Source organism: Otolemur garnettii, unplaced genomic scaffold (assembly GCF_000181295.1).
Source record: "Otolemur garnettii isolate 467f Iridium unplaced genomic scaffold, OtoGar3 scaffold00118, whole genome shotgun sequence".
Classification (NCBI taxonomy): domain Eukaryota; kingdom Metazoa; phylum Chordata; class Mammalia; order Primates; family Galagidae; genus Otolemur; species Otolemur garnettii.
This window is the reverse complement of record NW_003852513.1, coordinates 2,278,905-2,296,035: the sequence shown is the minus strand read 5'-3', so window position 1 is coordinate 2,296,035 and position 17,131 is coordinate 2,278,905. Positions and strand designations below refer to the sequence as shown.

Below are 17,131 nucleotides of genomic sequence, written 5' to 3'. Positions count from 1 at the left end.
ATAAATAAATAAAAATATTGCAACTACTATTGCTATCATGAACATCTTTGTGGATAAATTTTTATATATCTAAGAAGGATAGTTTCTCAACAAAAAGACAAACTTTTTTTTTTTAAAGATAGTTTCACTTTGTCACCTTGAGTAGTGTGCTATGGTGTCATAGCTCACAGCAACCTCAAACACTTGGGCTCAAGTGATTCTCTTGCCTCAGCCTCCCGAGTAGCTGGGACTACAGGCATCACCACAATGCCAGGCTACTTTTAGAGGCAGGGTCTCGCTCTTGCTCAGGCTGGTCTCCAACCTATGAACTCAGGCAATCCACCAGCCTCAGCTTCCCAGAGTGCTAGGATTACAGGTGTGAGCCACTGCACCTGGCCTAGACAGAACCATTTTTAAGGGTGTTGATTTGTTTTGCCAAACTGTCTCCCAAAGGTGGTTGTTCCCATCACACTTCTCCCAGCCATATCTGGGTGAGCCCACCTCACCACACCTTTGCTAATATTGGATTTTTTTTGAGAGAGAGAATCTCACTTTGTTGCCCTCAGTAGATTGTCGTGGCGTCATTGCTCTCAGCAACCTCAACTTCTTGGGCTGAAGCAATTTCCTTGCTTCAGCCTCCTGAGTAGCTGGGACTACAGGTGCCTTCCACAACGCTCAGCTATTTTTAGAAGTGTGGTCTCCCTTTGTCTCAGGATGGTCTCAAACCCGTGAGCCCAGGCAATCCACTCGTCTCAGCCTCCCAGAGTGCTGGGATTACAGGCATGAGCCACCATGCCTGGCCCTGCTGATATTTTTAAAAGTGAACTCCCTATTGCTGTATTTTTTAATAGTGTCAAAATGATGGGGACAGTCGTCTGTTGAGGAGCCTGTCTCAGCAGCATTTTGGCACTGCTGGCAGGCTTGCTTCTGACCCTGGAGTATCACTCTGCCTTTAGCCTTCTCTGCACCTGCAACTTCTGGGTGGGACTGGCCTTGCTGGGCTCCGCGTGCCCCTCTGTGGTCTCTCCTGGCTTCCTGAGAGGAGACCCCTGCAGGAAGGGGGACCCACAGCCATCCTCACTCGTGACTGGGGAGCTCTAGTGCCTGCCCAGCCTCACCTTGTTCTTGGCAAGTGAGTTGGCGCCGGCTTTGACGAGCAGCTTGACAGACTGGCTGAAGCCGTGCCAGGAGGCTTCGTGCAGAGCAGTGTTCCCATCCTAAGGTGCACACAAAGGGGAAGGCGTGTTACCCAAGACCCTGCTCTTCTCTTTATAATCAATAACTGTGCATCACAGTGTATCTTTACAGTACAGCCTTTCTCAACCAGGGCTCCTCATCTGAACCATAGAATGGTGGTCGGTTTCTCCATGCTCCCAGGAATAATACATAAAAAGATTCACTCTAGACACACAAAAGAAGTGAATTCATGACACACAGTAGAGCCTTAGCCATTAGGGCTGTCTCTCTGGGAACCCAGCTGAGAAAAACTCCCAGACCCACATCACAGCCAGCTCCTGCCTGCAGAGAACAGCCCAGGCCGTGCTGCCTTCCTCCTCACCTCCACCCCGGGGTGCTCTGCTCCTCACCCCAGAGAGAAGCTGCGATGACCAGCCAAAGGAAGAGTCCAGTTTTACAAGTTTGGGGCTCAGAGGTAGCTTTTCCCCTGCTAATTCTCCCAAAATTAATCTCATCCAGCTTAATCCAAAAAGCTCAGGGTCAGAACAGAAGCACAGGATGAGCAGGGACTGAGGGAACAACATCTGGAAATAAATGGGTGTCCTCACTTCGTACCTTTAATAGAGATCAGCTAAGAAACACCGCTTATGTTTGCTTAACTTACCATTTAAAAAAAAGAAATAGGCTCGGCGCCTATAGCTCAACCGGCTAAGGCGCCAGCCACGTACACCTAAGGTGGCAGGTTCGAATCCCCAGCCCGGACCTGCCAAACAACAATGACGGCTGCAACCAAAAAATAGCCGGGCGTTGTGGCGGGCGCCTGTGGTCCCAGCTACTTGGGAGGCGGAGGCAGGAGACTCGCTTGAGCCCAGGAGTTGGAGGTTGCTGTGAGCTGTAATGCCATAGCACTCTACCCAGAGGGACAGCTTGAGGCTCTGTCTCAAAAAAAAAAAAATAATAAAATAAAATAAAAAATAAATAAAAGAAATAGTGCAATGAATTGAATGGGCTGGGGTCAGGAAGGGAAGCACATGGAGAGAGGAGGTAGCACCATCCGTAGGTGGTTCCAGGCCAAGCAGGGTGGTCAGCGAGCCAGGCAGGTACATTCTCCATCTGCGTCCTGGCTCGGGCTTCAGCTTTTACTCACCCACACCTGGACTCCTGGAAATAGCTAGAAACATGCACAGAGGAGGCAAGGCCTAATGCTGCTGACACCCGCAAAGGGAAGTCTAGGTCCCAAAGGTCAGGGGACGGGTGGTACTGGGGACGGTATCAGGTCTGCGTGGCCCGGGCAGACAGCCCTACTGCAGAAGCAAGAGCAAAGGGTCAAGGAGCTGACCAGAAGAGGGCACAGGGTCTGGGGCCCCGGGTGCTGGGGGCGCGCTGCTTCTAGAGCTGGGTGCTCACATAGGTGTGCTCAGCTGAGGACACACACCAAGCCGCAAGTTTATTGCTTGCACACTTTTCAATATGCATATCACACTTTAATGAAAAGTTGTTTTAATAAGCAGAGGCTGAAGTGCACCTAACTGTGAAGTTCCATGTTTTATGATTGTTTGACAATTTAAAAATATTGGGTATGTGTCATTGGGATTTCTTAAAGTAACAATTGAGTTGGACTTTTTTCCCCTTCCAACATAGTTTATTTTATTTATTTATTTTCAAGACAGAGTCTCACTGTGTTGCCCTTGGTAGAGTGCCATGGTATCACAGCTCACAGCAACCTCCAACTCTTTGTCTTAAGCCATTCTCTTGCCTTAGCCTCCCAAGTAACTGGGACTACAGGCGCCTGCCACAATGCATGGCTATTTTTTGTTGCAGTTGTCACTGTTGTCTAGCTGGCCTGGGCTGGGTTCGAACCCTCCAGCCAGGGTGTATGTGGCTGGCAGAGTAACCACTGTGTTATAGGCACTGAGCCCCAACCTAGTTTAAAGAAATTAACTAGCTCACTTGTCTAAAACCAAACAGTGAACAAAAAGCCTAGGGGCACATTCCTTCCCCTGCCTCATCCAGGCTTCCACAGGTCCTTATTTCTAGATATTTTTTCTTTATTGTTTAGATTTATGTGGTTGTTACTGGTGCCACAGAACAGGAGAAATAATTATTTTAAAAAATAAATTGGCTAGGATACCAGATACTCTTTCAAAAGAAACCTGGGCTGATAGCATCATGTTGAATCCTGAGCATTAAGACTTGGAACATGTAACATACTGAGCACTCAAAAGCTTCCTGGGCAGGGCCCTCAGCACTTCGGGCTGTGAGCAAGCTAGGCACCCCACTCACCTTGTCCTGTCTGTCCAGCGCACACCCCTCCTGGATGAGTGCCGCAATGACCTCCGTGTTCCCCACCACCGTGGCTCGGTGCAAGGCAGTCTGGTTTCCCTAAAAAGTGGTGGGAAGGCAGAAACAGCAATCAGTTTTCCCCAGCACCCTCCACCTGGACACAGGGACCCTCCGTCTCCACATGGAGCAGGTGGTTACCCACAGAAGAGCCTGGTTAACGTGGGCAAGCACCCCAGCAAAGCAATTTTGTTCACAAACTTGGGTGGACCATAAGCCAACAGCAGGAATGGCTCTCAGCCACAGAGCTGACCTCTGAAAGAAGGGACATGACCTCTGAAAGAGGTTACAGGCATGAAGTGCAAGTCTGACGGCCAGGTTGTGTGTTCTAGGCGATTAAACCTGTAATGCCTGGAGTGCTTACAACCCAGAGAGGCTGGTAGAATTACTATCCAGCTATGTCACTTAGTAGTACTCCTGATTTGATGACAGACATGTAATTTGTTATTGACTTGTCCTAACCAAGAGCAACATAAGGAGGGCCAGATGTCGTGGCTAATGCCTATAATCCCAGTACTCTGGGAGGCCAAGGTGGGTGGCTTGCATAAGCTCAGGAGTTCAAGACCAGCCTGAGCCAGACTGAGATCCTGTCTATAAAAATGGGCCCAGCTCGATTTGCTGAGCCACATAGAAGACCAGATGTGTCCCCACTGCAGAGCGCTATCTCCATACAGTGTTGACCTCTGACCTCTGGGAGTGTTTCGTCCCCCTCTCAACCTCAATTAAGGGAAGAGTCAAGTTCTCTTTGGCGCCTCAAGGAGAAAAATGGTCTCTAGTCCCAGGAATCTGATCACAGAGAAAATGGGTCAGAATACAGCATAAATCAGTAAGGACATTGCCATGAAATACCAGGATAGGCAGCAGTCCCTGAGTCCTTGGATAAAACAGAGCAAACCCTTATGTTGCTCTTAGGGCTTTTGTTTTTTTGTTTTTTGGAAACAGTCTCACTTTGTCACCCACTGGTAGAGTTCTGTGGAGTCATAGCTCACAGCAACCTCAAACTCTTGGGCTCAAGCTATTCTCTTGCCTCAGCTTCCCAAATAGCTGGGACTGCAGGCGCCTGCCACAATGCCTGGATATTTGTCATTGTTGTTTGGCATGGCCCAGGCCAGGTGCGAACCTGCCAGCCCCGGTGTATGTGGCTGGCGCTCTAACCACTGAGCTACAGGTGCTGAGCCCCTTGTGCTTTTTATACTTAACACATATAACCTTTTGGGGGGTGGGGAGACAGAGTTTTACTGGGACAACGGGCTCCTGCCACTACACCTGGCTAATTTTCCCATCTTTAGTAGAGATGGGGACTTGCTCTTGCTCAGGCTGATCTCAAACTCCTGAGTTCAAGCAATTGCCTGTCTTGGCCTCCCAGAGTGCTGGGATTACAGGTATGAGCCACCGCACCCAGCCCTATGTTTAACAGATAAAGCTATTAGCATCTGGAAAAACATCTATTTAATAAAAATCTAAACAGTAACGACATACTAGAAATGAAACTGCCTATGTCTCAGAATTTTTTCTCACTGTTCATGTGTAGAATTTAAGGTATTTCTGCAGTGCTGGTGTCAAGACCTCCAGCCTATGACCAGGATGCATCCTCTGTCCCTGACATCACTACCACCAACCCTCCCTTCAGAATCTGAAACCATTGTTCCCACTATAAATTAGCCTTATGTCGGTTTTCTTAACATCTATCTTTCCCAGACCCTTATTCAAGGAAGACCCTTATTGTGGTCAGAAGACACAGCTGCTGAGTCAGTGGCGGCACATCACTCCCTCAGACCTCTCAGGAAGCGGCTCCACATGGGGTATAGACACTTCAGACCCAATCAGGTAATCACAGAGGATACTGCCCAGGGCTTACCATTCTCATAATACTTCCAAGGCATCCCATTTCCCTACGAGAAAGGTGATGGACTGTCTCTAAATGGGCCTGGAACACAATTTGTTATTACTGACCTGCTGAGAAGGATGGCACCCTTGCTTACCAACCAATGTGAGACCACATCCCTTTCTTTCAGGGTGGTACTAACTTGGTCAGATTTCTAATTAATAGTTAACATTCCCACAAACTACATGTGCTCTAAGTAGCATTCTTTGGAAAGTCAGAAGCATCTTTTTGTATAATAAAACTTAACCATTCAGTAGGTACAGTCCATACAGTGTGAACCACAAGACATATATATGCCCTGAGCACACTCCTGGTGTGCAAATTATTCCATCAAGGGCCTTCACTGGTGTAGGGTGAATGTCCTATCATGTTTCTTGAGCTGCCCACTAAATCATGAGGGAGACAGCTCTGGAGCCAGCACATCACCGTAATTTACATTTGCTTTCATCATCACTCTATTGTATTTGCTGCCCTCAAGATAACTTTCCTTTGTGAAACTTTAGCTCAAGGCTAAATCTAACTTTCAGTTTAGCTCTTAGGAGGAGGAGGAGGAGGAAGAAATTTCTCGATGGATTATCAAGATTCAAAGAGAATGACTTTTCTCAGGTTGCAGTGAAAACAAATCGTTTCAAGCTGCTGACAGGTGTTTCCTGCTCGCTGACTCCTCTAGGGAGATTGCTGGCCACCACCCCTCCAGCTGTGTTCCCCGCAGACCTGTCCTTTCCTCCAGGAAGATGGGTGGCCACTACCCTCTCCAGCTGTGTCCCCTCAGACCTCGCCCCCTTCTCGAGCGAGACTGCTGGCCACCCCCTTCCAGCTGTGTCCCCTCAGACCTTATCCCTTCCTCTAGGGCAGTTCTCAACCTTCCTAATGCCCACATTGTTACAAACTGAACAAAGAGGTCACAACCTACAGGTGAGAACTACTGCTTTAGGGAGATCCCTGGCCATCCCCCTCCAGCTGTGTCCCCTTAGACCCCATCCCTTCCTCTAGGGAGATCCCTGGCCACCCCCCTCCAGCTGTGTCCCCTTAGACCTCATCCCTTCCTCTAGGGAGATCCCTGGCCACCCCCCTCAGACACAGATCTCACTGCCAGCCTGGGTCCCAACTTCCTCACTGATCTCGTTTCCCAGATCAACACTGCTGTGGAGCCAAAGTTGCCTCCCTTCCCTGGACCATTGGCTTTGCTCGCTCACACCAGCTGGGACTGCTCTGGAGAACTGGGCCAATGCACTGTCTCCAGCTTTACTTATGTTACCAAGGGGAGACATAAAACGCATAAACCTGGGGCTGCCCCAGGTGATCACCTTGCAACTAGTCTTCCCTAAAACACAACCCAAGCAATTTAACACCTTGAGCCTTTCCCTTGAATAGGGTCAGTTACCCACAACTTGACTCTTCTTCTTATACAATTTACTGTTGAAACATTTCCTTTCTGAAATATGACACAGAAAAGAACAAGATGTGCCCTTAATTTATACTACTACATCTGAGTAGTAACTTCAGCATAATCCTTAAATTCTGTACGATCTAATTCAATCATAAAATTCTGAAATTTTGAAAAGAACATACTGGGAAAAGCAGCATTTAGTCCATATTTAACTGAGTGAATGTTTACTGACTCCCTACTAGGCACCAAGTGTCCCCACATCTTATTCTCTCTTTTGATTGATGAGCCAAGCCTAGGATAATTAGCTAATTCACAGGTAAGCATGGCTGGGCCAGAAGTCAAGCTGCCAAGGCTCTTCGCACTCACACCAAGCTGCTTCTAACCCATGAAGCCAGTTAACCCGAAGGTGGCCTCTGTGGGGCGGAAGCTGCCTCTCCTGGCCTCATCAAACTAAGTGCTGAGCACTGTGCCTTGGCCACTACAGACACCCACGAAGGATCTGTTGAATGATTAACTACAAAGAAACAGAAGGGAAAATGCTGTGGCTGGAAACCTGAAGAGCCACCAGCCTTGCCATTTGGCACTTTGTGAACACGCTGACCCATTTGCAGAAGCACATGGGCTGCCAGTTCTTAGTATTTCTGAGATACCAGTGTTTCCCACTGCAGGATTTCCAGAGCTTGGGTGCCTCTGAGGTCTATATCTTTGTTTTGAAATTCCGTTATTTTTCTTTGCTACATCATGAAAGAAAGTGAGCATAAAGTTGGCAGACTCCAAGGCCAAGCTCATGGCAGAAAGCCTGACTGCAGGATGGGCTGCCCCTCTCGAGGAGGACCCAGTCCAGGAGGCACAGGCAGACATGCTATAAGGAAGCTCAGGACAGGGTGGCTGTGTAAGCAAGATGCTGACCTCTTTTTCTCTCTCTGATATTCTAGGATCCTTCCTGTCCTTTCTTCTCTGGTTTTTCTTATTTTTTTCTTCCTTCATGCCTTCTATAGTGGCCACAACATCCTGGACTATTTCTGAGGTGGGGGCTGTGTGATTGCTGATGGACCAATCAGAGATGGCATTAGCCCTCCAAGGAGCGTCTGGAGGATTGGTGGGAAGCAAGAGAGAATTTGCTCCTGGAGTAGCATATTCTAAAGAACTGATTTCCACAGGTTGAAATTCGTAATAATCCCACTCCAGGCCACTGAAGGTCATTCTTCAAATAATTCTCAGTCCTTACCATGCCATAAAGATCAGTATCTGTAGAATATGAAGTCACAAATAAATTCTTCATAACATTGACATTCTCTATTTCTCTACCCCCCATCCAAGATAGGTTACTTCTGGAATGATTCCCGCCCCCCTTCCCGGTAATTAATCTCCCAGCTTCTTTAAAGAACACACATGAAGAGTTTTCTCCCTCAAATTCTTGCATGTATTCCAAGGCTGACCATCAACAGTCATAGTGGACACACAGAAGATGGACATGATCCCAAATACAGCACTTCAGGACCAGTGATGGCCAATTCCGCCTTGTCCATTCCTAGCTGCTTTTTCATATTTGTTTTGTTTTGTTTTAGCAATATGTATGTTGTCTGGAAAAGATGCAAGAAAATAAATAATTCCAACAAATAAAAGAAAGAGTGCTTGTCAAAAGAAGAGTTCCTCTTCTAAAATAAAACAAGAGTTCAGTGGAAAGCACTGGCTTTCCATCCGCCAGCGTGTCTCATCCTGGCTACCTTGTGAGAACACCTGGCTGTTTCACTTCCTATCTTGCCTAATATAAACAGTAGTTTTAGGAAATTAGCATGGCCTTTGCTGCATGAGAAAACAATGATACTCAGGACCTGAGGCAGGGGTGCTGGGGTGGAATGGGTTGCCTTGCCTGGCCCTGTGGCCTTGCCACCACGGCAAGCAAGGAATTTAATTATGCAAAAAGAAGAGATGCATCCCAACACGTCTGCACCAGCAGCTCAGTGTCCTGCTTCTGCTGTAGTCAGAATCTCTTCCCTCCCCTGGCATTTCACCCCTGTCATCCCTGATATGATATAATCAGGACTGCCATGATGACTATGGTGCAGAACAATAAGCATCATGGCCCAAAGTGAGAGTCAGCAGCTTTAAGCCAAATCAGAATCTTTTTTTTTTTTTTTTGAGACAGAGCCTCAAGCTGTCTCCCTGGGTAGAGTGCCGTGGCATCACAGCTCACAGCAACCTCCAACTCCTGGGCTCAAGCGAGTCTCCTGCCTCCGTCTCCCAAGTAGCTGGGACCACAGACGCCCGCCACAACGCCTGGCTTTTTTTTTTTTTTTTGGTTGCAGCCATCATTGTTGTTTGGCGGGTCCGGGCTGGGGATTCGAACCCGCCACCTTAGGTGTACGTGGCTGGCGCCTTAGCCGGTTGAGCTATAGGCGCCGAGCCAAATCAGAATCTTTTGAGAATAACATCCTTGAGGCCTCAACAGGTTCCAGATAAGAGTTTATGAATGACACTGGATGGTCCTCTGTCCATATACAAAACAATGTCACATTTAGTTCTTTTTTTACAATTGCTATCCGTCTCATTTCTAAAAGTGCTTGCAAGTTTTAGGACATTGCACAGAGACCCAAGGAAAACTCAGATCACTTTGGTAAACCATACCCTAAAGAGAATCTGAAATTTGAATATCATTTTATATATACAGTTATGAAAGTTGAATCTGCAAGAGATTATGGTAAGTGCAAACTCTCCAAGATTCTAAGTTCCTCACAAAAGTTCTTATTTCTTAGAGTCTTACAACATGAATTAGAGTTGAAACCCTTTCTAAAAATAGTTTCCAATCACATTATTATAGGACCTTTTCCTAAGCGCTCACTGGAGGACAATTTACATGATTCCTTTTTAGAAAATCCACTTTTTGCAAAGACCCAGTAGGAAGGCTCAGTGTACTGTGCCAGTCACTGCCAACTGACTCAGGGTTGACTATTGTGCATAGAGGAACAAATCAGAGTACCTCTCTAGACATGCTGAGTGAACAGACAGAGGTAGCTAATTGGCAGCCCTGGATCAGCAACAGTCTAACACTTTGGGCGGCACCCATAGCTCAGTGGTTAGGGCGCTGGCCCCATACACCCAGGCTGGTGGGTTCAAACCTGGCCTGGGCCAGCTAAACAGCAATGACAACTGCAACAATAACAACAACAAAAAATAGCTGGGCGTTACAGTGGACACCTATAGTCCCAGCTACTCAGGAGGCTGAGGTAAGAGAATTGCTTAAATCCAAGAGTTTAAGGTTGCTGTGAGCTGTGACACCAAGCACTCTACTGAGGAAGACTATCTCAAAAAACCAACAAACAAAAGAAAACAGTCTATTGAACTCTTTCTGGAGGCTTCCTTTTTCTTGGATTCCATGAGCTTTGTGTCCTTTTCTTCCTTAAATGGGTACTTTTCAAGTACAAGTGCACTGGGCCGTGCCTGTGCTTCAGTGAGTAGGACACTGGCCCCATATACTGAGGGTGGCAGGTTCAAACCTGGCCCCTGCCAAACTGCAACAACAAAAAAAAATAGCCAGGCTTTGTGGCAGGTGCCTGCAGTCCCAGCTACTTGGGAGCCTGAGGCCATAGAATCACCTAAGCCCAGGAGATGGAGGTTGCTGTGAGCTGTGATGCCATGGCACTCTACTCAGGGCAGCAAATGAGACTCTTGTCTCTTAAAAAAAAAAAGTACAAGTACACTGACAAAAAGCAATCAAAGTGAAAAAAGGAAAAAATTAGGTTTTTAAACCCCACCTTTTCTCCAGTGGTAAATTTGGTCCTGGACACCCATTTCCAGCAGGCCTTGCCCATACTCACTGGTGAGGGTGCGTCCCTTTACCCTGAAACAGGAGGGCAAAGAGCCCCTAGAGCTTCTGCACGTGAATGATAATAGGTAGGGAACCATGTGCAAGGGGAGAACCACCCATACTCCCAAACTTGCTGTTGAGAGTGGGCCTCAGGGCAGGTCTGCAAGAGGAAGTCGCACCACAGAGACCAAGATGCAGCCAGAAAGTGCTGGGCGAGCCTCTACTACCTGCCAACCTTTTGGGTGGGCCTCTGCCACCCGCCACCTCGTGGGTGTCACCAGCCACCGCCTTGTGGTAAACCTCGACCACCCACCACCTCTCTGGCAGGCCTCTACCACCCTCCTTGTTGTGAGCCTCTGCCACCCACCACCTCGTGGCTGCTTTACGCTTTGTACTGTGGATGTCAGGCCAGAAGAGCTCCCCTGTCACCCCACCCCCTAACGTAATGATGGCTTCTACTTACGTCATCTTGGACATCGAGGTCACAGCCGGCCTTCAGCAAGATCTGGACCACAGAAAGATGGCCCTTATTGGCAGCAAGATGTAGGGGGGTCCGGCCATGCTGTTAATGCAAAGAAACACTGATTTTAGGACAAACATCAAAACCACTTTCTTGGGGGCAGAGAGTTTCTAGCAAGGCTTGTACATGGTTTTAGAAAGCTTACTCCTTCCTGACTCCCCCCAACCCCCGCCGTTTGACAGGACATTCTTAAGGATTTATCCAGAATTCAAGTTTGTCTCTGTTAACCTTGGCCAATGGCATTGTAACCAAAGAACAAAATATGCTCAAAATGTGAAGATTTCCTTAACTCAACAATCTCTACTCTCTACTGACCAAGCCAACAAATGGCAAAGTGAGGGTGTCCTGCCTTCTCACTGCTGTGGATACACAGCGCTAGTCAAGTGACCATGATGAGAGGACAGTGGGTGGAGAAAACGTCAGGCTCATCAGCCCTGGAAAATCCTAGTCAATGACTCCTTAAAATTAAACCTGCTGATTAAACTGATTAGGAAAGATTCTCTCTCTTTTTAAAAAACAAATTTCTGAATTATGAAGTATTTTAGCATTCAGATGTCTAAGTAATATTTAATAATACACATACCCACGGACCATTTCCAGAAAACATGAGCAAAGCCGCTGGCATTCCTTGTGACTGCCTCCCATCTCCTCTGCCCCCAGCCCAGGAGCAACCGTCTCTCACATTCAGCACCCATCACTCCTTTGCGTGCCTGCGGCCGTGGACGGCACGCGAGCATTGCTATGCTCCTCACATGAACAGGATCATACTGTTCAGCATCATTTAGCACTTTCTGCCCAACATGTTTTTTTTTTTTTTTTTGAGACAGAGTCTCATTATGTTACACTTGCTACGGTGCCATGGTGTCACAGCTCACAGCAACCTCCAGCTCTTGCACTTAAGCGATTCCCTTGCTTCAGCCTCCCAAGTAGCTGGGACTACAGGCACCCACCACAGTGCTCGGCTATTTTTTGTTGCAGTTGTCATTGTTGTTTAGCAGGCCCGGGCCAGGCTGGAACCTGACACCCTTGGTGTGTGTGGCTGGTGCCATAACCACTGTGCTATGGGTGCCAAGACCCAATGTCCCATTTTTGAGACGTGTCTTCATACTGTCCCACGCAGCTCCAGGTCGCGTGTTGGTGATCTGCCTGCTCTTCTGCTGTCGGGACCCCGGCTGCGTCCAGTGGCAGCAGCGCACATACCTGTGCCCCCTCCTCCTGCACGTGGTGGCTCCGCAGCCCTCTGCTGGGTCGCGGAGAAACCTTCCTGCTGTGGCTTCAGCCTACAGGCTCCTGAGGTAACACACCGAGGGCGACATCCAGAAGAAATAATACTTTCTAGTGTAGATCAACTTTGGTGCAGTGAACTAACTTCCTTGCCAAATTCCTGATTCTCCAAATTCTAAAAAATGCAGTATGTTCCCTTTGCTTCCCCCACAGGTTTCACATCGAAGAAATGTCCAGACATCGGCCCCTCCCGTGCTGGGCCACATCCCCGTGGAATAAGGGTCGCACCTGACCTGATGTCCTGCTTTAAAATATCTTAATTTCTACTCATGAAATGCAATCAAGGCACTAGGATGATTTTGGAAAGAAAGAGGTCAGAGCTCTTTAAAATTAGAATTTTAACTTTAAAATTAGAATTCTTGATTAAGAACAAAGTTACTCCCAAGAACATGGGCTATAAAAAGCCTCCATAAAAACTGTGTCAGGCTGAGATGAGTGACCTTCCCTCTCTGGTGGCGATGCCCAGCCTTGTGTTCCTTAACCTTGATTTTTTTTTATTATTATTAATTTATTTATTTATTTTGAGACAGGAGCCTCAAGCTGTCCCCCAGGGTAGAGTGCTGTGGCATCATCACAGCTCACAGCAAAACTCCTGGGCTCAAGCGATTCTCCTGCCTCCGCCTCCCGAGTAGCTGGGACCATAGGCACCCGCCACAGCGCCTGGCTATTTTTTGGTTGCAGCTGTCATTGTTGTTTGGCGGGTCCGGGCTGGATTCGAACCTGCCACTTTGGGTGTATGTGGCTGGTGCCTTAGCCACTTGAGCCACAGGCGCCGAGCCAACCTTGAGTTTTAAAGGGAATGTCCATAGATAGTCCGCGACTGGTTTCGCCTGCTGAGCCTGGTCCCCAGCTCTGTCACCATAGGTTCTTGTCAAGGGCCTCACACTTTGACATCAAATAAGTGGCCTTCACCAAGTTTTCTGAGGTATTCTGAAATGTAGGGGAGCTCATCACATGTGTGAAGAGAAAGGTGTGTGCTGTGAGGAGGGTGACAGGAGGTGGGACACACAAATGCTTCTTAAAGGGAAAATACAGACCATGACGTGTAGGACTTGCCCAGACAGGCTGGAAAGGGGGCCACAGGCCAAGAAGCCACAGGGTGCTGGGGTCAGAGGAGTCCTGGAGAACATTCTTCTCAGCACCCACATATTATTGTTTTGTTTTTGTTTTTGTTTTTGTTTTGAGACAGAGTCTTAAGCTGTAACCCTGGGTAGAGTGCCGTGGCATCACAGCTCATAGCACCCTCCAACTTCTGGGCTCAAGTGATTCTCCTGCCTCTGCCCTCCAAGTAGCTGGGACCACAGGCGCCAGCCACAAGGCCGGCTATTTTTTGGTTGTAGCCATCATTGTTGTTTAGCGGGCCCGGGCTGGATTCGAACTCGCCAGTTTAGGTGTATGAGGCTGGCACCTCAGTCTCTTAGCCTGAGCCACAGGCGCCGAGACCACATATTGTTTTTTATAATGATGATTATTGTATCTTTTTTGAGACAGAATCTCACTCTGTTGCCTAGGCTAGAGTGCCATGGCCTCAGCCTAGCTCACAGCAACCTCAAACTCTTGGACTCAAAGTGATCCCCCTGCCTCGACTTCCAGAGGAGCTGGGACTACAGGCGCCTGCCACAACACTTCAGCAGTTTTTCTCTTTTTAGTAGAGACACAGTCTCATGCTTGCTCAGGGTAGTCTTGAACTCCTGTGCTCAAGCGATTGTCCTGATTCAGCCTCCCAGAGTGCTGGGGTTGCAGGTGTGAGCCACCATACTTGCCCCAGCAACCTCATATTATCAGGGGGGAAGTTGAGGTCTGATGAGGCTGAAGAGTTTGTTCCAGAGATGCAAATAATCTGGAGGAAATGCTGCTGTGGTCCCTCTGTGAACTGTCTGTGTCCCCCAGATCCATACACTGAAGCCCTGATCCCCAGGGTGATGGTATGTGGTGATGAGGACTTAGGAGGTGACAAGATTTGGAGAGTGACACCCTCCCCTGGGATCAGTGCCTTTGTAAGGAAAGACAGGAGAAAGCTTACTTCTTCCTCTCACCTCGTGGGACACAGCAAGAGGGCAACTGTCTGCAAACCCGTAAGTGAGCCGTCACTGGACACTGGCTCTCCTGGTATGCTAACCTTCCAATTCCCAGCTTCCAGAACTGTGAGAAACCAATGTCTGTCTTAGACACCAAGTCTGTGGTATCATGTTGGAAAAGCCAAATGCACTGAGACAGGCACAGACCAGATCTCATCTGGGAGGCACTTTAGAAACCATAAGTTACACACAAGGCAGGCCTGGACAGGAGGTACCTTTCTAAACAAAGTCAGACAGAACCCCCTGTGGGGAAATGAAAGACCAGAGGTATTGGATGGGGACAGGCCAAGTTCCGATCACAGCTCTAACTAGCTGGTGCTTCGTTTTCTAAACTAAGCTGGCCTTCTCACTATAAATAGTGACAGCCTCCATGACCCACGTCATGGGCTTGAAGTAAGGATTTAAAGTGGTATCCCCCATCTAATGTGGGGTTCCTTTCCCTCCAGCTGTCCCTAGCCCCCACCCTTGAGGACACCCCAATTGCTCATCCCTTCTTCTCCGTGACTCCCCCACCCCTATGCCTTGGCAAAGCCTAGGGAGCTGTTTTCACTATCAAGAGGATCTTAGACCACACAGGCAGCCAGATGGGTACCACTGGAGGGTCAAGGTCCCCACCAGCAAGTCCTGCCTGCTGTGCGTGTCCTCTGCCTCTGAAGTGGTCTGTGGTTCCCAATCCCTGCGTCTGCTTGGAAGGCCTTCCTTACCAGGGACTCCCTCTCCGCACCATGCCTTCTCTGGCCCCACAGGAAGTGTTCCTGGCAGGCCTTCTCCACTCCCCACACGCTGCAGCTCAGAGTGACACTCGAAACTGCCACATTCTGTTTTGTGAGTCACCCTGGGTGCTGGCTTCTTCCAATGAGGCCACGATCCCCTTGAGAGCAGGGACCGTGCCATCCACAAATGATGAACCAAGTTGGCTCTGGGGTGACAGGCAGGCCCTATCCTATCACACAGGCAGCCAAGTATGGGGCGGGGACACTGAGAAAATCCTGCAGACCCAGGATTTTGTCCTCAGGGAAGTAAGTGGAGAGCGTGGGGTGGGTGCTGACACGCGGGGGCCTGAAGAGTCATGCAGCAACAGCCAGGCTTCTCTGAGGGGTCTGTGTCCCCTCCCGTGTGTGGCTCCTTTTCTGGTGCCTATTGGAAGTGCAGCTACTGGCTTCCCCATCCTGCAGCTGTCAGTGCCTGTTCCCAGGCTCTCCCAGCATCAGACCAACCCTCTCTCTCTCAAACACACCACCTACCAAAGCAGAAAAGCAAGAGAGAAGCAGAACATTCTGTAGTGAAAAGCACCCAAACACAGCACTGCAGAGCAGAGGCCCCCCATGCCTGACCTGTGGGGAAGCCTGAAGCCTCTCCGTGTGAGGGAGCAGAGAAAACTGCCCCTGCACCGCGTCTCTGCATGACGTGGACTTAAGAACACAGCTGTTCTCATTTCCATGCCCCTAGGACTGGCCAGTAGAAGAAACACGAATAGGAGAAAAGACTGCTTTGTAAATGGTAAGAAGAAAAGATTTGGAAGCATCCAGTCTCCTTGGGTTCTACCCCAGCTATCCTCAAAGCCCGGGGCTGAGGCTGTCCCCTGGCAGCGGGTGCTCCACGTCTCACTTACAGGAAACCTGCAAGTTCTTGAGTGCTGTATACCAGTCCAGACTCTGACCTCTGGAGTTGCTTAAAAATAACCAGGTTTCCTTAAAATCTCAAAGACAAGGAGAGAAGTTTTCTATTTTTTCTGTACATCTGAATCACTCAGGGAGAGTGGTCTGTTTGTCTGTCTGTACTGATGCCTGAGCCCCTCTCTGATCAACTCTCTGGGGGAGGGAGCGCCAAGCATCAGTTTTTATACAACCTCCCCAGGTGACCCTAATGTGTGAAGGGGCTGAGAACCCCAACATGAGCTGGGGAGGGGCAAGATAACCCCTCCCCTGGCAGCTACAGGCCCTCAGGCTAAACCTGGCCCATCTGGCCTGTCCAGGCGGGAGCCTTCCCCCAGTGACACTCCTCATGCTGCTCTCTTCCCCCATCAGTATACAAACCTTAACATGCTGCATTGGCACGACCCAGAGCTGCCCATGTCTTTAAAGAGTGTATGTGAGTGACACAGTGACATCACTGAACATGTAGAAGGTCAAAGAGATTCCCTATGATTCCACAGCCCAGCACAACCACCGTTTTTGTCTGTTTGCCGCACGCCTCCTCTACTGCCGCTCCGGACAGATACATCCACAGTAACAACAATAAAAACATCTCACCTGTGGCAGTAATGTCATGCCTTGTGGTTCCCAGACATTATGGGGCAGCAGAATCTCCCAGAGAACTTGTTAAACACAGGTTGCTGGGGCCCATTTCCAGAGTCTCTGACTCAGTTAAGCCTGGGGTGGAATCTAAGAATTTCTAGCAAGCTCTAAGGCAGCGATGCTGCCGGGGATGATGCACTTGGACAGCTCCTGACTTAATCCACTGGTTTTCAGCCTGGTGTATGTTAAAGTCCCTGAAAAAGTTTCTTTTAAAAACTAATAAATAAAAGGGCTGGGCCCAGTGGCTCACACCTATAACCCCAACACTCTGGGAGGCTGAGGTGGGTTAGACTGCTTGAACTCAGGAGTCTGAGACTAGCCTTAGCAAGAGTGAGACCCTGTCTCTAAAAATAGTCAGGTGTTGTGGTGGGTCC

At 48.7% G+C, this 17,131-nt stretch overlaps 1 protein-coding gene across 2 annotated transcripts in view; it reads right to left on the bottom strand.

Moving 5' to 3' along the window:
- ANKRD6 (ankyrin repeat domain 6) overlaps positions 1-11,138 on the bottom strand; it is a 39,027-nt gene extending 27,889 nt beyond the window's left edge. Inside the window, exons 1-3 of one of the 2 annotated variants that reach the window (XM_023517708.1) lie at positions 11,042-11,138; positions 3,439-3,537; positions 1,098-1,196 (exon numbers count right to left, since the gene is read on the bottom strand). The gene's annotated coding sequence lies outside the window, so the exon portion shown is untranslated. The remainder of the gene's footprint in view (positions 1-1,097; positions 1,197-3,438; positions 3,538-11,041) is intronic. The other variant, XM_023517709.1, reaches the window with a different exon arrangement.
- Between the last annotated feature and the right edge of the window lie 5,993 nt (positions 11,139-17,131).